Below are 21,098 nucleotides of genomic sequence, written 5' to 3'. Positions count from 1 at the left end.
ACTTAATCCAATGAATAACCAGAGTAGCCTGGTTTATATTATGCAGCATGTCTACATGCATGTACCAGTGCAATGCAGAGAAGGCTAAGGGCTGGGAACTTGCGTCTCTCAGGGGTCTGAAAAATCCCCACCCCTGAGAGATGTAGCTATACCAGGGATCGGCAACCTTTGGTCTGCAGCCTGCCGGTTTGTTTACCTGCCACGTCTGCAGGTTCAGCTGATCGCGGCTCCCACTGGCTGTGGTTTGCTGCTCCATGCCAATGGGGATGTCAGGAAGTGGCGGCCAGCACATCCCTCGGCCCGCACCTCTTCCCGCAGCCCCCATTGGCCTAGAGTGGGGAACCACAGCAAGAGGGAGCCACAATTGGCCGAACCTGCGGATGCGTCAGGTAAACAAACTGGCCCGGCCCGGGGCTTACCCTGGCAGGCCGCTTGCCAAAGGTTGCCGATCCCTGAGCTATACTGATGCAAATTCCTCGTATAGCCCAGGCGGAGTGTAAATTAAACCAATATAAACTCCCTTTCATATCCTTAAGTGGGTGTAATTAAGCATGTAACGGAGTTGGACTGGGCCAACATGTAGGGGCTGAGTGGGGGCCAGAATCTTGCCCATTATGGCTAGTGTGTAATTGGAACTAAATGACATGTGATTTCGTGTTGCTACAGCTAATAATTACCTTATTGACATTGATATGGGGCAATATTCTCCAGTGTAATGCAGTGTGTAATCTGACCTTAAAGATGGTTTCACTGGTCCAGGGTAGATCACAACTTAAGAAGAAACCTCCAAATGCATGTAGCCTGCGTAGGAGTTTTTATTCTCGTCTTCACCCAGCTGCCAGGATATCTGAGGGGGGAAAAGTGTAACTGGAAAAAAGGGTGCCTGGTCAGGACACCAATCCTCAATCGCATTTCAGCAAAATGTAAAATAGGACAGCCCTCATGCAGCTCTAGACTAAAATGATGCAGGGATCAATCCCGCACAGAGCTGCAGGAAATGTAAGACACCTGTATACACGCACCCCTGACTGATGCTCTGTGCAGCTCCTCAGAACCCCAGGATCTGGCTCTAATTGTCCAGCTTGCAATTGAAAATAAATGTAGGGAGTAGCAAAGTTTGTCTGATGAAAGCCATTTGCTGCAACCTTGGATCTCTGTACACAGCCTGGTAAAGCAGAAGTTTTTTATTTGAGCCCTGGCATGCTTAGTTTTGACTTACAGTGCAACATGGTTATTATGTGTCTATATTTAACCACAGTGTTTTTTGCAATAGTGTTGCTGTGGTTTTTCTTTCATATTGCACACACGCAACAATGGAATACATAAAACATTCTCATTACCAAAAGAAATTTAATTTTGCAGCAATAATTAAATAGGAAGTTGCCACTAGAACTGCCTGGCAGTTTTACAAAGTGGGATGCAGCTCTGCCTTTGAATGCAAGGGAAGGCAGAGGACTATCAAAGTAGCTATACTTCAAGTTGTCCAGAAAAGGTGTATACTGTGTTCCTCAGAGTTTTTCCCTCTTCCGCTCTCTCAGCTTCTGATCGCTCCCTTTTTGCCTTCCCCCAACACAATGGAACTCCTTGGTTCTCTGACAAAAGCCATCCAGCTGGCTACCAGCCTCACGCTTCCAACCACTCCTCTGTGCTATTGATCCTCAGTCTTATTGGAGATCTGTCAGCTTCTGGGAATGATAAAGGGGACCTTAACTTGGAGCACGCTTGTGTTAATAGATGGTGTTTATGAACAGATATATCAGTGACCTACCCCTTCAGTGGTTGAGAATAATCAGTCACAGACTCTCCACTACTAGAAGTAGGGAGTCATATTCCGCAATACTCCTTTGGTTGGGGTGGGGGCAAGAGGATCCCAGCCTGAAAATCCCTTATGTGGCATTCAAATAGCATGGAAGACAATTTGGACCCCATTCAGGGGTGTATCCTGGGAGACCCCTGGATTTCCTGTACTTATGTTTTTTCCCTCACTCCTTGATCAGTTTGACACTAATGTTTCAGTGCTCTGTGAACAGGAAAGTGTTGGCCTCTGACTCCCAAGGCTCCAAACCAGAATAAATTGTGAAGAAATAAAAATATGACACTAATGGAGTTTTCTTGTTCTTATTTTAGGACAAGAGCATCCCTGACCTAGAGGCATCTAACTTCAAATCCATTAGTCCAGGGGTCAGCAACCTTTCAGAAGTGGTGTGCCGAGTCTTCATTTATTCACTCTAATTTAAGGTTTTGCGTGCCAGTCATACATTTAAACATTTTTAGATGGTCTCTTTCTATAAGACTATAATATATAACTAAACTATTGTTGCATGTAAAGTAAATAAGGTTTTTAAAATGTTTAAGAAGCTTCATTTAAAATTAAATTAAAATGCAGAGCCCCTGGACCGGTGGCCAGGTTCCAGGCAGTGTGAGTGCCACTGAAAATCAGCTTGCGTGCCGCCTTCGGCACGCGTGCCATAGGTTGCCTACCCCTGCATTAGTCTCTTTGAGCTTTGGTCAGGGAATTATGTAACTCCTCTCATTCCTTCTTCATTAAAACATACCTCCCCCGAACATGTTGAAGGACTTGACTAAGGTACTTGTGCCTGTAGCATGTTTTGCCGTGTTAATATCTTCCTCTCAAAAACAAATGACAAATACATGTGAGAATGTAATCTAGGCATACGTTTTCTATATATCACTTTGCAAGTGCTTGTAATCTTAATGGTTCATATACCACATAATAAATGATTCCATATGTAGAATTCAAATGTTCATAAGGTTCCTTTTAACTAATGTTGGCTCTGGAATGTCAAAATACCCAGTTGCCACATTTCAAGCAAAGACTTGAGGCCCATATGGCTATAATGAAGGAATGGAACAGAGAAGTTCCAGTAAGACTTCAAGTAAGCGCTAGGATGAATCTTCCAAAAATGGCAAAGAGGAGGGCTGGCTGCCAGGACCCTTGTTTGAAATGAAGCAATTGGGTATTTTGACAGTGCAGTGACAAATTTGTTGTCATCTGATCAGTGGGATATCAGTCCAGCTCCCAGGAGTCAGGTGCCCATGTTACTAAAACAATCACCACTACCATAGCTGGCATTAATGTCACCTTTGCTGAGCTGACTAAGTCTCAGTAGAAAGGTCAAAGGGAGATCAAGAAACCAATGGAGAATCTAACCTCTAGAGATAGTCCCTTCAGGTCAGAGTCAAGCCACATAGTTGGAACCATCTAAATAAATTAGTGCTGCCAGTGTCCTTGTTTCACCTATTAGTTTAATAAATGACAATGTAGGTCAGGATAAACAGTAAACTCAGTTCAGCTTAGGAGGGTGGGGGGCGTTATGTCACCTTTATGCCCTCCCTCCATTTTAAGGCCAGCCCGGGACCAACTTGGTTCCAGCAAAAGTTAGGGCAGTCTAAGGTTATGTCTACACTACGCACCTTTTCGTGACACAGCTGTGCTGCTACAGCTTTGCCGCTAAAAGGTTCACAGTGTAGCCGCTCTTTGTTGGTGGGAGAGAGCTCTCATGCCCACAAAAAAAATTCCACCTCCAACAAGAGGCAGTAGCTTTGTCGGCAGGAAAGCTCTCCAGCTGACAAAACGCTGTTCACACCGGCGCTTTTCGTCGGTAAAACTTTTGTCGTTCGGGGGTGTGGTTTTTTTCACACCCCTGAACAACAAAAGTTTTACCAACAAAAGTCCAGTGTAGACAAAGCCTAAGAGCTATTGTAACGTACATCCAGCTCCTTATAGCCCAAAGGGTCTTTTCCAGGGACTGAGTATCACTATGGCATTGTGGCCCTGCCTTCTTTCCCTAGGAAATATCTCCTGCACAGATGGTCAGGTGGGAGTGGGGAAGGAGTGGTGTCTCAGTCACTACAGCTGCTCTACAATATTTGGGAATTCCCCAAAAGCTGGGGGAATCCTCCACCAGATGGTTAAAACATCATTTTTATGGAGTCAGAACGCTGCAATGCAGTTGTAGCAGGACTGAGGATCTGGTGTTTGGTTTTAATTTGAAAATCATGTTAAAAACATAGCGCCTGTACATGTGTAATTTGTTTTTATCTTGGAGTTTTCTCCATAGACATGAATTAATCTCTCCCTAGGCTCATAATCTGGGGAAAATCTTTTAAAATAACTTAATAGCTATACCCTAGGTAGAATTACTCTTAGCATAGCATTTCTTAGCATACTCAAAAAAAAATCTGCTTTCTAAAGCTAGTATCTATTATAAGGACCACAGCGTAATTTTCTGCCCCTTTGTCAATGATCTGTCAGTTAATGACAATTTGCAGTGACAGTGGTTTTAACTATTCATGGAGGCATGGACAAAATTGCAGACTAAGGGCATCTATGCAAATTTTAATATTCTTTCCTATTTTAAAAAAATAGACAATTTTTCCATGAGTCTGAAACCAGCCAAACAGCGCCAGAAGATGTGTAATTTGTTGCATTTACCACAATAGGGCATGTATTTTTGCAGCATAATTCTCAGTGACAGGGTCACTTCATATCCATGGAAATGGAGGTGAAATAATTTAATTTGATTTGCTGAACAGAACTTTTTTTTTTGTGCCAGTTTGAAATCCCTTCGAATTTTTGTATGGGGGAACAAAATTAGGAAACTTGATCAGAAACCCAACTCACTACTATTGCCTTCCTAAAATCACAGATGTGATCACTGACCCTGAGTCTTTTGTTTGAACCCTGACCATGCCTGCTCTATCTTCTGTTCCTTCCCAGACTTGATAGGGTCCCTGACTCCCTTCACTTTCTGGACTTCTTCCCACTGATGGATCCTTTTCTTTTTTGATGAAATAATTTAAGTAAAAATGTATATGATATGAATAAAATCAAGGATTCAGTTCCTCAGCCCCATAAAGTTTGCTTTGCATCACCAGTTGTGTAAAGCTAGCTTAAGTAGCCAACTGACAACCCCCTTGTTTGTAGGAATCCTCCAATAGTATACAGCTGATGTAGCTGAACTTCCACCTTGCAGTGCCCAGTGTAAGGGCTGTGGCCAGCGATAAGGGTGGCTGGCCAGAGCACCTCTCCTCTCCAGTGATCTCATTTGCTGAAAAGACCCTTGGAAGCCATTGTAGCCAGAATGATATAGAGCAGTCCTGAGGCTGCTCTGAATTGTTCCTTTGGTCTAGGCCAATTCCAGAAGGCTTGACCAAGGAGCTGCAAAGGTGGTCCAAGGTAGTCCTAAACAGCTAGCCCAAGAATTTTATTCCTTCTTGTTTACAACAATGAGGGTTTCACCATTTTTATTTCATTTTTTTGAAAAGCCTGACTACTAAGGGGAAAATGTTGATGTTAATTATATCTGTTCAACTCATTAAAGTCAGTGGGGTTAAACGGAAGAGCATAATTTTCTCGCTAGTCATTTTACACTCCCCCACATGTACACACCCTCCCACATATACACACAAACTATCTTAAAATAGTTTTAAATATAAAGACAAATATTTTATGAACAGGCAGGAGGATATCAAGCTGGAAAGGAGTGCTTGGTGTTAGTGTATAAACAATTGTGGTGAGGAGCATAACAACAGTTCTGTCTTTGCTATCACAGAGTGGAGTCAATAACATACTTCCCAGACAAAATACAACTCTTTCAGTTTGTTATAAGTAACTGATAGATTCTATAAAATGTGCAATCCCTAGATAACTAATGCTCGCTAAGGAAAAACTAAGAGTGGACATATGCTTTGATAGAGTATATTTTCTATACAGTGTTACAAAGGAGACGTGAGAGAAAAGCAAAGCTGTAGACCAGAGTAGTTCATGTCTTTCTAGTCAAATAATCTTAGACACAACAGTTTTGTGAATTGTAATAAGGGTACACACTTATTACATACCCTGACACATACTTACCTTGACAGCATGCTCCTTAAAAATGATCACAACTCAAAACACTCAAGGTGCTTAATCTGCAAATGTTTAGACAAATTTCATCCATAAAGAAAATACTTTTTCCAGTTGAAAAATAACTAGAAAGTGCAGAAATGAACAAGATTATATTGTACAGTTTAGATCTTTTGAGGCTTTAGGCTTAAGTATTTTTAAGAACTTCAGTGTAGAAATAATTCCACTATTAGGTCAGTTTAGGGCTAAAATGATACAAAATGTTGTCCCAATCCTGCAAGGCAATAAGTACCATTAGCTCCTAGTAACTTAAATGGGAATTAAAGGTGTCCAGTATCTCTTCAGGAGGCATTCAGTTCCTTGCAGGGTCATGTCCCATAAGATCAGCATAAATATACCCATCAATATTTTTGTAAAATGCCAACTAAAACAGTTTCTTGGTTGGATAAAACATTCCCTACTCACTCTCCATTCAGTTACAGTAAGTGTAACAGAAATACTGCAGCATTGTGCTAGTGCATAGAAGCCAGCAATTGAAACTGGTTAGTCTAATTTCATTATCAAAGCTGAGTGAAATGCAAGACAGAGAAAAACGGCACGAATGATGAAAAGTGATCAGAACTTTAAAATGCTTTCAGGGGTCATAATCCAAGATGTTAATAACACAGGTAAGAGAGTCTGTTTTTTTAATATGTTTTTTCAACTGAGATTACTTGGAATCAATGGGAAAATAAACTTGCAATAGTAACTGGTGGTGGTTTTAAATATTTTAATAATAATGGGTCAAATTCATTCCTGGAAACTATTAAAATCATGGAAGTTACTTCAGAGATTAATTTGGCTCTTTATTGTTACCTCTATCGACCGAGCAGCTAGCCAAAAATTTTGGGTCTTGAGGTTGTTCCACTTAGGAGGGAAAATTGGTAACAGGTATTTCTTTGATGCAGCTTTGTTTATTTGCAAAGAATGTATAAAATCCTGTTTCCCTGAACAAAGTAGGAAACAAACAGCAGGAGACAGTTCCTGTGTTCACTGTTCTAAGCTTGTCTTCTCAGCTGTACTCTGTACCCAGAAAGCTTTTGCTCTTAGTTTTCTCTTAAGACCACATTACCAGCCTTCTCTTACTATCTGCTTGGATTTATCTTGCAGCTTTTGTCTGTCCTGTGGTGCTTCAGCTTATGCTCTCTCTCTCTGTGTATCGCTCGCACATACAAACACAAATGCCATCAACAATCCCACCAATCAAAGCCCTACCACCTGCATTTGAAACCCCCTGAGCCATATGCTTAAACTTCTGCTCAGCTTGTTTGTGGTCCTGTGTTTGCGATGCTACTGTTATTGTTTCAGCCTACTGATTACAGTGGCTTCTTTACATTTATCCTGAATGTAAGATGGCAGCCATGCCTGGCCGATAACAACAAGGTTTAACTCAACCCAAAACATTATGTTTAAATCATATACATTTTCAATACATCTTGGCATATTCACTCTGCTTAGGTGCTCTAATGTGTTCTCTATTTCCTTACTTCATATATATTACATTGCTAAACAAAAAACTTCGTTCAAAAAGAGGTAAGATTGAAAAAGATTCTTAACAGAGTGCAGATAACACATCCACAAATGTACAATTTATTTTCAAACCCTCTTCCACTCAAAAAATGTTAAGGCTGGAAATGAATAGTTCAGGGATCCCGCTAGTTCTAATGCTGTATAGCCTCCATCACTTACAATAACCCCACTTGACTGACACTGTCCACCCAACCTTAAAGTTGACCTCTGTAGTTTGCAAATATCAAGGTTGGTCTTTATACACTAAAAAGTAACTCTTTACCTACTCATCCAAAACTCAAAAAGGCACTCTTCCTCAGCAAGGCCAACACAACAAAGATGGATTTTTTTCCAATAAGCAAAGGACAGGTTTATTTTCAAAATATTGTATCTTTAAAACTCTTTTTTCTGATTTTTGCCAAACTTCTCAGGAAAACTCTACCCTGTGATGAAATGTGGCATGTAAGGTTTCAGGCTGAAATTTGGGGGATATTGCAGGGGAGGGACAGGGCATTGAAAATTGGGCACATAAGGCTAAGGAAGCTATCTTCAATCTTCATGGTAGCGTGACCTATCCTAATACCTTCTTCCCTTTAGTGTGTTCACAATCCATTCAGTACCAACTGCCCCCGTGACCTCTAGCTTTAGATCCGGATTAGCTACAGGGGTTTCTTGTGGCTGTTACCTGCTTTGCCAAAGATCCCAGTCATTAATTGGCAACATTTTGCAATAGTAAACTTTTTACTGAGCAGGGCACAGGAAGGATAGGCTGAGTCTATGGTGCTTGCCTACAGTGTTCTGAAAAGTCACTGCAATGATTCTATACCTTTTTGTCCACACAATCCATTAGGACTAGAAAACCACAATCTTTAAACAGGGAAATGCCTGCATACTAAAATAGTTTGCATTTCTACTGACAAAACCTCCTGAGGTAAATGTTTACAACTAAATGATAGCATGATGAAAAATTAATAGACAGGTCACCAAGATCCTTTTAGCTAATGCTCATTTTTTTGAGTTCTTGTAACAAATTTTACTGTCTGTTTAGACTGGAAGAAACAGCTTCACACTTGAATTGAATGTGTACCTGTGTGTTTTTGTTTTCAGTGTTGTTGTGGCCATATTAGTCCCAGGATGCTAGGGACAAGATGGGTGAGGTTATCTGTTATTGGACCAACATCCGTTGGTGAAAGAGACAAGCTTTTGCAAAGAGCCCTTCTTCAGGTCTGGCATACAGCTGATTAACTCTTAAAGCTTTATCTGTTTATAACATGTTTAACACAGTGTTGGTGCAGTATAAATTACAAATAATAAGCTCCATGCAACTTGAGATACTGAGAAACGAATTTCTTATTATAAGGGATAAAAATAAAATGCACAAGGGCTATAAAAATCACAGGATACATTTAAAAAGATTTGAGAGAGAGATTCTGAACAGATCCACCCCCTGTGGGTTACCTTTGATGTAAAGGTTTGTTGAATTACTTGGATCATCTTCCCCTGGTATCCCTGATATAATGGCGTTGTAGTGTGAGAAACTTTTATTCAAGGGTTGCAAGCACCAACTCTGCAGGGGACCTCTTCGGTTGAATTGGAATGTGAGAGAATGTAGGAATCACATGGATTGTTCAATACAGCTGTTGAAACACAGTGAAGGATAAAGCTCTCTCTTGAAGACACTAGATAAGACATATGATAGATGTGTCAATTTGAAATCTCTTTTAACAAGAGTCACCTTTGGTTCCTTTGCAGCTCTCAGACATTTCTGTTGTATAAAGGAGTCTTCAAAGTTTCACCCAATTTAGCTGCTATGGATAAACTGCTTTCTTCAGTGTCTGTCCTTCTGGATTGTGATTTAATCATTCAAGATGCTAAGAGCACCTAGCACAAGGGGGTCCGAACCTTTTCTGGCTTTCAGGTGCCACCACAAGACAAATAATTAATAATAAGAGTACAAACATTTACACTTGGAATTCAACAAGAGGGTATCCTGGACAGCTGAACAAATGGCATTAAAGTGAATGAAGGAAATTATCTTCATCATGTAAGCTTTGTCCTTGTAATATCGAGAGTTTAATTCACCCTTTTTAGAAATACTAATAATTAAGGGGAGATAATTAATACTAATAATTAAGTGGGGCCATGGTATAATGGTCTGAGCATGGGAATGTAAGTCAGGAGCTCCTGTATTCCAGGCCTGGCTCTGATACTGACCTCCACTGTGACTTGGGTAAATCATTTAACCTAGCTGCCTCAGTTTCCCCATTTGTAAAATTGGGGTGATCTATATCTAGCTCATGTGTATCTCAAGAATTAATTTGAGATTAATTAACTTTGAGATCTTTGAATGACAGAGACAACATAAATGCAAGGAATTATAATTAAGTACATACAAGCATAATTAATTTCTTTACATACCCAAACAGAGCTTTTCCAATTTTAGTATTTATTGTTTTGAAAATATTCTCCAGCTGTCCCCTATTTATTTTTATTGTTCTTTTTAAATACAGGTCTGTGTCTGTCACTCTCTTGGTGTCAATAGACTACAAGAGTAACATAATTTACATCTTCATTGTTAATGCTGTTGTAATTGTCTCCTACATAGATAGTGGCTTTCACACTGGGAATTTTTATACTAGAACCACGATTGCACTATAATACATCAAATTTCCAGGAAGACTTCAATTATTTTTCTGGGCTGTAGCATACATTAAAGTACACAATTAGTGACACAGTTGTTGTGACCTGAATCTAAAGTAATATCAGTATATTAAAAAACACAAAAAACAGAGTTCAATTATAAACTCCTTACTCAGATTGCTGAACAGCTACTTACACAACTAATGTCACTGACATCAGCGGGATTAGTCATGTGAGTAACTGCTCACCAGCGGGATTAAAGGGTTCACAATTTGGCCCATTTTCAGAAAAGGATCAAGGCAAAGAGGCAAGCTGCCAGTAGGTCTGAGCAAATAAACCACCGTGAATGATACATCATCCAGCTAATTTAGTCTCTCTTTCTGTTTGCAGTATATCCAGGAACAGATTGTGATTTCTCCAACTGAATTTATTGTTGGAAATTTGTTCAACACATTTTTTCTCCTTTTTCTCCACTAAGATTTGATCACAGATAGTTTTCTGTTAAGTTTTTTTTATTCCATATTCAAAATGCCAGCTGTGTTGCGTAGTTGTGATTGGCCACATAAACCATAGTCTGGTTTGTGTTCCGCTATTCGGTGAGCACACAAGCTCTTTTGGCACAAATGCTTCTGTCCATGAATATAAAATGCAGTTTCTGTGAATATTTCATGTGCAACTTTGACATTGGCTTTCTACCAACATCTATTCCAGTAAAACTCAGTTGCTTGAATGTTCTCAGAAAATGATCACAAATGGGGCATGAACATGGCCTAAGCAAATTCGTTTCAAAATCAGAGTGAAAATTCCCAGAAAACAACGTGCAATATTCACCTCTCTCTAGCTAATAAAGATTTCTGTCTTTAATGTTTTTTCCTGTGAATCACAGATAGAGGACCAGATCCTGAAGCCTTCTGCTGCTTTTCCACCCCCTTTAGGGTGATCAGACAGCAAATGTAAAAAATCGGGACGGGGTGGGGAGTAATAGGAGCTTATATAAGAAAAAGACCCAAAAATCAGGACTGTCCCTATAAAATCAGGATATCTGGTCTTAACCCCCTTGTTTCTGGGGGTGCAAGTTTGAGCAGTGTCAGAGTTCCAGAACAAGACCTTTTGTGGAGGAACTGGCTTGCAGGAACTCGGTGGGAGCTGCTAAGGTTTGTCAGCATCTACAGCCAGCTCCAGTCATCTTATTAAGAGTATGTGTAATCTTATCATGTTTGGAGGGTTGTCCGAATATGGGTAATCTTATTTTATGTTCAATTTTGCTGTAAAAGCAGGACTTATATAGTTAAGCCAGGTATTATAATTGTAAAGAATGCAAATGTAATGTAATGAGAGAGATGGGGCATGAAATGTGTCTGCCTGCATTTTGCAGTTGGTTTGTGCCTTAATGGTGTGTTTAGGCTTATTCACATTTATGCTGTCCCTAAATATTTTCTTTGTTCCGCCACTGAGTTCTCTTTTGGGTTCTGTTCTAAGAATACTAGAACTTGTTTTTGGTTTCCAAACTGGAACAGGGTTCCTCGAGGATGTCTCCCATTTTGCTTATATTATTATATTGTGTATTTAAAATGCCATTTAAGATGCATTGTCATTTGACAATTAATTAATTAATATTTAGCCACTGAAAGAGAGACATTTAATTATTCTTTGTCTCAATCCTTCTAAGTTCCCCGCTATTATTTTCTTAACATTTTTGGTTCAGAGGTGAAGTGGAAACAGTGATGGCACTTAGTATCTTCTAAAGGTCTGTGGCCACCCAGAATGTCACAGCCACAACCAAGGGGGCAATTTTGGTCCTTCTGCTAGAAAAACATAGACTCCTCCCACTTGGATTAAACAGAGAATCTCAAGTCTATGGCTAGAGCAGGTTCTGACATTACAGTAGAGGGCAGTGGTGATACTCCGTCCAGTATTTTACATGTTTCTGTTTAACTTTTTTTTTTTTATTTCATTACGTTTTAACATTTTCAGGTAACAACCATTGTCTTTGTAGTGTTCTTTGACCCTTACGGCATGCTTTTTATTTTAAAATAAAGACTGTGTTGACTAGACTATGTTAAACTCTATTAGGCTCTTCTAGGTTGAAACATAGTTTTAAACTTGGTTATAAATGGTAAATGGGGCAGTGGGTTTCTGTCTCCACACCCAATTCTCCTGGCATTCAGAGGCAAGGACAGTGAATGCTGGGATAGCAGAGGTAAGGGTTCTGCAATCTGCATACCCCTGTTCATTACATCACAGTCGGTACTGCAGGCTGGTTATTTACTCTCTATATCACTTCCCAGCAGGGGTTCAAAGAAATCAGCAAATCTCCCCGTCAGAGCTAGGAATACCTAGCACAATTCATTCACGCACAGCAGGAAAGCTAGGGATTAATCAGAGGGGGAATGTTGTGAATTCCAGAGAGTTCTTTCTTTCTGTTGCACAGCTGGTGGGAGAGCATACTGCTACATGAAAGCAGCCCTGTCAGTATCAATCTTCATTACTAGTGCTGCTACATTCCAGAGAATGAATTGGCCTCATTTGGTAACTCCAGTGCTGCTGTTCCCTTCTGCTGGATTATACTCACGAAGAATCCAAATTCAAACACATTGAATTTGCAAATTGTCAGTCATGTTCTGGGAATTACCACATCCCCAGCTCAGAAATACATCAGTCTCCAGTTCTAATTCTGTATGTGAATCACAGCTTCATGGAAACTAGAAATGGTAGACATATTAGAGCATACAGACAGTCCATCTTCTTGCCACCGCTGGGTTGTTTACATTTTAATTTTACACTGGGGCTGCCACCACTTCCCTTGGGAGGCTTTTCCCCAAGTGCTTCTTTATATATTTTTAAATAGGACTTTAATTTAGATTGATAAGATACAAGACAAAGCCAATAGGTGCAGTTCTTTTAATACAATATAGTGGAAACTTGGGAAATTACGTGTTTTCCACAGGATCATTTTCTTATAAATAGAAGTTAATTTTTGCAATTCTTGACTTGTTGCAAAACTTTGAAATAATCTGGGTCTTCCATTTTTTCCTCACAGATTTTCGTTATGTGTAGTGAGCCAGTTCTGCTGTCTGTATATATTATTATTTATTGGTTATTATTTGCATTGCAATAGTGTGTTTAGGAGCCCCTGTCACAGACCAGGACCCCATTGTGCCAGATACTGTATATAACATATTTTTCACACGATGCTCTACAACTACACCAACAAAAATTAATGTTTATCTCTGCTACTACAGAGATGTTGTTAGCAATGGAAATTAGATAGTACTACAAAAAGCAATCCCACAGCAGACCTCTCTTAATATCAATCATAGGGCACATGTTGGCACGATAACACAACTTCATGGAAGCTAAATTCTTCCAGTTTTTCTGCCCTTTAAGACAACGAGTTCAAGGACTAGCCATTGCCCATCAATGAAGATCTAAAGTATACCCACAAATATAGTGGCTGTTGATTTATTTTTCATTGACTAAAATCAGGTTAGCTTTCATAGTAAAGAAGAATCAAGAAGTTTGTAAGGTTATCCCTTGATCTGTATTGAAACCTTTTTTTATAATTTTTTAAGCCCATACATAAATTTGCTTTTAAATATCAGAGAGTTACAACTGTGTTAAATGTCTATATCTAGATAAATTGGACTCAGATATTTATCTAGATAGTCTAGGTATGTAAATATTTAACAAAACTGTAATTCTACCACAAGTAAAGACCAAATTTTGCAGCCAGAATACGTTAATTGCATTTCAGAGTTTTAAATTTGCTACAAACTTTGCCGCTGATAATTATATATCTAAGTCTCCTGGCTTTAATTATTGCCCCTCTTGCTAGGTGTCAATTCTAATAAATGGTCAGTATGCAAGATGCCATTTTTGTTTAAGGAATGCACATATCCATGACAAATGTGTGGAGTATAAGTCCATTTTGAAAAGGACCTTAAAAGGGAGGCATATTTGACAATGTTTTTGTTGGATGGCTCCATATGGCCAGCCTCTGTTCTAGAGAGAGCAGAACCCCTTGGACAAATTCCACCTCAGTCCAATAGGCCCCTCTAAGTTCTGGAACCACTAGCTTCCAGGCTCCATCTTCAAAGACCATGGCTGCTTTGTATATGGGTAGGACCATTAAATCAAAAGCCTCAGATAAAAAGGCACATTACTCCTCTGGAAAGAGCAGAGGGCAGATCCTCAATGGGAATTCCTGGTAAAAAAGAGGTCTAAATCATCTCATCACTCCTATTTGAAGGAGACTCCATGGCCCAATCTAGGTACCACTGGATCTCTTAAAGAGCACGGTACTAGGGCTCCTGTGTTGCCTCAAAAATTGAAATCCGCTGCCTCTGATACTGAGGCCAAGGCATTATGGATTACCTTAGCACCAAGAGCTTCAGCACCAGTCATTATGGTATCAGTCTCATGGAGACCACTCTCCAGGGGTGAAAGTAACTCAAAGGACTTACTGGTACGCCGGAGTCCTGAGCGGGGGTGTGGCCTCAACCGGAAGAGCCTTTCAAGCCCGGCTGCCGGAGCTGTGGCGGGGATTTAAAGGGCCCGGGGCTCCCCGCTGCGGCAGGAGAACTGGGCCCTTTAAATCACCGCCGTGGAAGCCGGTCCAGTCTGGCACGGCGTACTGGCTCATGCCAGTATGCTGTACCGTACCGTACCGGCTTACTTTCACCTCTGCCACTCTCTTTAACGCTAATCACTTTCTACTTTCACTAAACACAGCTCCTTGGAAGAAACATAGAGGTCTGATGGGGTTTTTTTGGCAGAGTCTTTTTCTAAGTGGACTCCAAGCACCCTATTACCTTCACATCAGGTCACTGTTTGTGAGTCAGCTGGTGTGCAATACATATGGACCAGCACTTGATGAAGAAATAAAAGTTGCTTAACTTACAGTAACTGGATTTCTTTAAGTTGTGTTTTCCATATGTATTCCATGACCTGAGCTCCTTCCTTGCTACTAGAGTCTTTTAACATCTGGATTCTGCAGTGACAAAGGAACTGAGTTGTAGTTGGACCTGCTCTGCACTTTTTGCCCTTGGTAGAAGCACAAGAAGACTTAGGGCGCATGCACGGCCTCAACAGACACTGCTAGCCAAAAGACTCCGATCTCAGGTGCGTGGGCGTGGGGCACATGTCCACATACATATGGACAACATGAAGAACTCCAGTTACTGTAAGACACGTAACTTTTCTCTTTAAAGTAATGACTACCAACTACAAACTTACACAGGAACCCCTTTTTTTCTGCTATTTGTATTTTGCCCATTTGTATGTCACAGTATTTTATTTTGGTTTATTTTGCTTTCCTCTCCTTTCAAAGATAATCTTTGTGTTCCTGAAAGTGAAGACTCAAAGCCCTTGCTAAAGTCAGGTCTGGGACTAGGTAGATACTAGTTAAGCACATGCTGTCCAGATCTTCCAATGTATTTCAACCTTCTTTTGTAAAACAGAATTGTTCCATTATTGGGGTTTTTCAGAGTAGTTGTTGTGACGAGTTGGATCACAGAACCCCTCTTGGGAGCTGCCACCTGATGTGCCAAGACTACTTCTGCCCCTGCTTTCCCGAGCTCGGGTTGGATCACAGAACCCATCTTGGGAGCTGCCATCTGATGTGCCAAAACTACTTCTGCCCCTGTTTTCCCTGCCAGCTCGGACCTCCAGCACCCTGCTCCAACACAGACCCAGGGTCTGAATTGCCCCAAAGCTGCTGACTTAACTGAAAGCAGCTTACAGAATTGTTCTTGTTTTTAACACTCAGATGCCCAACTTCCAGTGGGGTTTAAACCCAAATAAATCTGTTTTACCCTGTATAAAGCTTATACAGGGTAAACTCATAAATTGTTCGCCCTCTATAACACTGATAGAGAGATATGCACAGCTGTTTGCCCACCCAGGTATTAACACATACTTTGAGTTAATAAGTAAAAAGTGATTTTATTAAATACAGAAAGTAGGATATAAGTGGTTCTAAGTAGTAACAGACAGAACAAAGTGAATTACCAAGCAAAATAAAATAAAACACACAAATCTAAGCCTAATACAGTAATACAATTGAGTAAAGATAATATTTCACCCTGAAAGATGTTTTAATAGGTTTCTTTCACAGACTGGATGCCTTTCTAGTCTGGGCACAGTCCTTTCCCCTGGTACAGCCCTTGTTCCAGCTTAGGTGGTAGCTAAGGGATTTCTCATGATGGCTCCACCTTTTCTCTGTTTTACCCATTTATATATCTTTTGCATAAGGTGGGAATCCTTTGTCCCTCTGGGTTCTAATCTGCCTCCTTCCCCCCGGCCTTCTCAATGGAAAAGCACTAGGTTAGATTCCAGTTCAGGTGACATGATCACATGTCACTGTAAGACTTCATTACCCCTTGCCAGCACACAGGTATACAGGAAGACTTACAGGTAAAACAGAGCCATCTGCAGTTAATTGTCCTGGTTAATGGAAGTCGTCAAGATTTCAAACCACCATTAATGGCCCACACTTTGCATAATTACAATAGGCCCTCCGAGTTATATTTCATATTTCTAGTTTTAGATACAAGAGTGATACATTTATACAAATAGGATAATCACACTCAGTAGATTATAAGCTTTGTAATGATACCTTACAAGAGACCTTTTGTATGAAGCATATTCCAGTTACATTAGCATATTTTCATAAAATCATATAAAGTGCAACGTCACAGTTGTGTCTTACATTGCAGGTGATTTGTATAGCAGAATTGTGATATAAATAAATATTCACTATTATTTGATTTACACCATCTAATCTAAGACAGATGCATAGATCAAGCTGCTAGAGGTGACTCGCTGCGTCATTTAACTTACAGTTACACTCGGTGAAAGCCCAGGCTGTCACATGGGTGTAATTCATAAAATATAAAAAAGTGGAAAATGGCTGAGAACTTAAAAATTGGATGGTAACTGATCACGAATCCTAGTGATGATTGTACATGGTGATATTCTAAACAAAAAGAGTTCTCAGCCATGCTTGTAGCTGTTTCCATGACACACACACACACTCACACACCATGCCCCCTGCCCTCCGACAGTCTATGCTTCAGAGTGACAGTCCTGGAATCTGATTATATAGCTTACTGAGATTGCTTCGGTTTTACATTGAAAATCAAATCATTTGGAGCTAGATTGTAACTTGGACAATGTACCCATGCAAAGGAGTAAGAGCCACACACCTCTTTCCCCATTGGGAAAATGTCTCCTGAGACATTGGGTCTGGGAGCACAGGAGTAAGTGAAGCTACTCCCCTTACTTCTTCCCTGGGGCCTCTACTCTCCTCGCTCAGAATAATTGAGCTGGGGTAATAATTTGCTGCTGCTACAGGCCAGCAGTAAATGACTACACCCCCAAGAGCCAAGAGGAAGCAGGGGAGGAACTGTGATTCAGAAACTTATCTCTGAGTCACACAGCCTCCCCGGGTTATTCCTTGGGTGCGGCAGTTTATGTGCCACTCCGTGCTCTGGGCTGTATCTAAAAACACAATCTAGTCTTCTATCATTATGGAAAAATAAAGCTTAACTAGCTTCTACTGTACCTTGGCTATGATCAGGGATGATCTTACAACGCTAACCAAAGCTGGACCAGGTCAGCACTTGGATAGGAGACTGCCAAGGAAGATCACTATAGTGTGGTGGACAGTGGCATGGCCGCTCAGCCATGATGCTGCAGTCATGAGCTCCCTGACCAAACCACTGGGCCACTGTGGATCTTGGCAGTAGCCCTGAGAGCTACAGGCTGTGAGAACAGACCAGGGCTCAGTCAGACATGCCAATATTTTTACAGTGGAGTAGACGGACTGCCGCTTCCTCTGCTGTTTCTTTATCCTCAGTTTGTTCCCCGGGTCCCTGTTGCCAGTGGATAATCTTTTCATGATTTATCAGTCAGCTCTGGTGCTGTGGGCCAGGTGAACTGGTCAGTCACCTTGCCATTTCAGTGGCTGTCAGCACAGGTGCTGACTTCCCAAAGTGCCGGGGCGTGCTCAACTCCCAGCTCTGCCCCAGGCCCTGCCCCCACTCCACCCTTTCCCCCAAGGTCCCACCCCAGCCTTGCCTCTTCCTGCCCTCGCTCCATCCCCTTCCCACCCAATTTCGTGGCCAGCCCCCTCAAGCATGCTGTGTCCTCGCTCCTCCCCCTCCCTCCCAGCCTCCTGCCCGCCGCAAAACAGCTGTTTGTGGCAGGCTGAAGGCGCGGGGAGGGAGGGTGGCTCTGATCCATGGGGCCTGCCCGTGGGCGGGAGACACTGGGGGGGATGGGAGGGAGCTGATAGGGGGCTGCCGGTGGGTGCTCAGCACCCACCATTTTCTCCCCGTGGGTGAAAGCAGACTAATTAGAACAACCTCCAGGCTGCTGTCATTTACAAGGGGCCAGGCAGGCTCTTTAGTGATCCAGAATATGAGGATTTTAAAGCGACCTTAATATGACCACCCCTGTGCGAATAGCTAAGAATCAGGCCCTCAGACTCTATGTCTGAGAAAAAGCACATGGCTATGTGGGCCTGGAGCAACTCCAGGGTCATCCTGGGGTTGTCAGGATGTGACTAGCGCTCCCTAGCTACAGAGCTGTGGCTGTTCTTGGCATTGCTAAACATCAAAGTCAGGATTTGGCCTCTCATTTACAAAGCACTTTGGATTGTGGATATTATTGTTCTCTCCTGACAGTAGGCACACCACTACTAACTATCAAAATAACTGTTCGTTGGAGGCTTGAGAGCTGGATTATCTTTGTTATTAGACTCCTCTATCAATGTTTTCATCCACTGAGTACAGATTTACAGAGCTTGACCTTTCTCCTGTGCACTGAATTTAAATACACCACAGACCATAGAGTCTGGACGGGCTTTTAACTTCAGAGGTTGGTGCAAGGGAAGGGAAGCACCTGCCAACATCAAAGATTCATTGACTGTGATGAGAATGGGTCAGGACAGACAGTTACTCACCTTCTATCCATCCCTTTAAACAGGCCTCCTTTGGGGCACTAGAAGTCTTGTTCCTATTAAAGTTCAGAGTTAGTTCAGTATTTTAGGAATAAAAGGAAAAAAAGTCAAGTTTTTATGGTATCTCCAAATTATTCTCTATTGCCACTTCTTCTCCTTCAATGCTTAGCCAGATAGTCGGCTGTAGCAATCGTCTGCCATTTGGTCTGCTTTGGTGCAACCGCAAGGGCTTGACGAGGCCAAGAGTCCAACATCGGAACAAACTTGATGCACCCATGTACCATTGCCATTGGTCAGGCTTTTATAGATACATTTTTCCCATAGGTTACATTTTTGATAATTTTGGCAGTGGATAAGGGCTAAATCCTAGAGGATGCTATAAAGTGCTCAGTTCCTTTAGATCCTTGGGATTTCATTGGGAGTTAATGGTGCTCCCCTTGTGGGAACTGGAGATGAGTTACTAAGTAATCATTTGGAAACAGATGGGAACAAATGAATTTTCAGTGTGTTTCAATCTGGCCTGCGTGCATTTGTATAAGCAGCTGATTTTGCCTGCAAAAGCATAAACTATATATAAAGGGATTATAATCTTCATATTGTGTAAGTAGCAATGACAAGAATACTGAAAATGAACAATTATATTTTATCAATGTGTATGGGTGTATTTCAGAAGCCAAAATCCCTAAGTGCTATCAGGAGCACCGCCAGCTTTTCTGCCGCCCTAGGCGGCGGAAGGTCCCGTCCCGAAATGCCACCCCCCACAGAAGTGGCGGGAGATCCTGCCGCCGAAATACCACCGCGGTCGCCGCCCCCCAAATTGGTGGTCGCCTAATGGGTTGCGCCGGCCCTGAGTGCTATTAGGCAGCATGGAGTGCAGGCTGAAATTTGTTAATTTCAGCTTAAGGTGTCATGTGATACCATTTATATATATATATATAATGAAGGTCTCACTTAGGTATATAATGTTCAAAATAACGTGACTATTTGTGGTAATATACTCTGCACAAGTATCGACACTTCAGAGTCTAATAGTGTTGATAGCATTCTGTTTCCGTCAGGAATATGCATTTGTTTTTAATAAATAAAGCAAGGTACTTTGGCTTAGATTATTGAAAGGGTCCTCAATGGGGCTTCCCAACCAGGATTTAGAGATGCAAGTTTTATATATAAATTCACTAACAAATTTTTTTCTAATGCTGCGTTAAGGTTGTCTTTGATATCTTGTGCCATTCCAGAACATCAAGTACAGCTGTGATGTATACAAACCCCACACTGGACCACCACACCTGCAAGACGTGGACAGCCTGGAGGAGGAGTTAAAAAGGAAGCAGAACAGCTCACTTGTGGGCAGACCAGTGAAGGTAACTGATCTTCAACCCTCAGATCTTGAGGAACGGGATGACTGAAGGCAGGAACTATTCCAACAGCAATGGCCTGAAGGCCCTCCGTGGAGAGAAGGGAGGGCCTGATTCTGATACACCCTGGGAGGGAAGCGTTCCCCCTCTCTCTCTCACTAACTCAGTTTCTTTGTGTTAATTCCCCTTGCTTTGTCCCCAGAAGGGGAGAGACTTTGAAGGGACCTGGCCAGAGGGCCAAATCACCGGAAGACGCAGGCCACTGCAGAGGCAGAATAGCCAGCGGCAGCAGCCCCAGTGGAGAGCGAGCTGCCACACCAGGCCCGGCCACGAGGAGGCGCCAGCGGTGAGTCAACCCCTTCACAAGCAAAACTCAACCCCCTGAGAAGCAGAACATCAAGAGTTAAGGTAATTCAAACTTAAATATCTGAAAACCAGGAAATACAGAGTTAAGGTACATGCCAACATACTGGGTAACAGGGACAGGGAGGAATGTGCATCTCTAGTATAGAGCTCTGTTTTTATTCCAATACTTGTATGTATGCAACTACAAGCTGAAAATAATAACTCTATCTTAGGACCGTCCAGTCACTTGGCTTTCTTTGTACCCCCACTGGCCTTCTCCAGCCTCCTATGGCACTGTTTAGGGAAGGACATGGCACTCTGCAACATTCCTGAGACCTTGTACTCAAGCAGTTACCAGCCTATTTCTAATTCTGTGTTC

The 21,098-nt window shown here is 41.6% G+C and overlaps 1 long non-coding RNA gene across 8 annotated transcripts in view; it reads left to right on the top strand.

The window, feature by feature from the left end:
* The window catches only part of LOC112059301 (uncharacterized), a 57,306-nt gene that overhangs the window by 16,413 nt on the left and 19,795 nt on the right, over nucleotides 1-21,098 (top strand). For 3 of the 8 annotated variants that reach the window (XR_010589652.1, XR_010589645.1, XR_010589646.1), the window contains 3 exons: nucleotides 2,128-8,641; nucleotides 20,255-20,380; nucleotides 20,577-20,782. This is a non-coding gene — a long non-coding RNA (uncharacterized LOC112059301). The remainder of the gene's footprint in view (nucleotides 1-2,127; nucleotides 8,642-20,254; nucleotides 20,381-20,576; nucleotides 20,783-21,098) is intronic. The other 5 variants (XR_010589647.1, XR_010589648.1, XR_010589651.1 and 2 more) reach the window with 4 other exon arrangements.

Source organism: Chrysemys picta, chromosome 8 (assembly GCF_011386835.1).
Source record: "Chrysemys picta bellii isolate R12L10 chromosome 8, ASM1138683v2, whole genome shotgun sequence".
Lineage (NCBI taxonomy): Eukaryota > Metazoa > Chordata > Testudines > Emydidae > Chrysemys > Chrysemys picta.
This window is presented reverse-complemented; position numbering and strand designations above follow the sequence as displayed.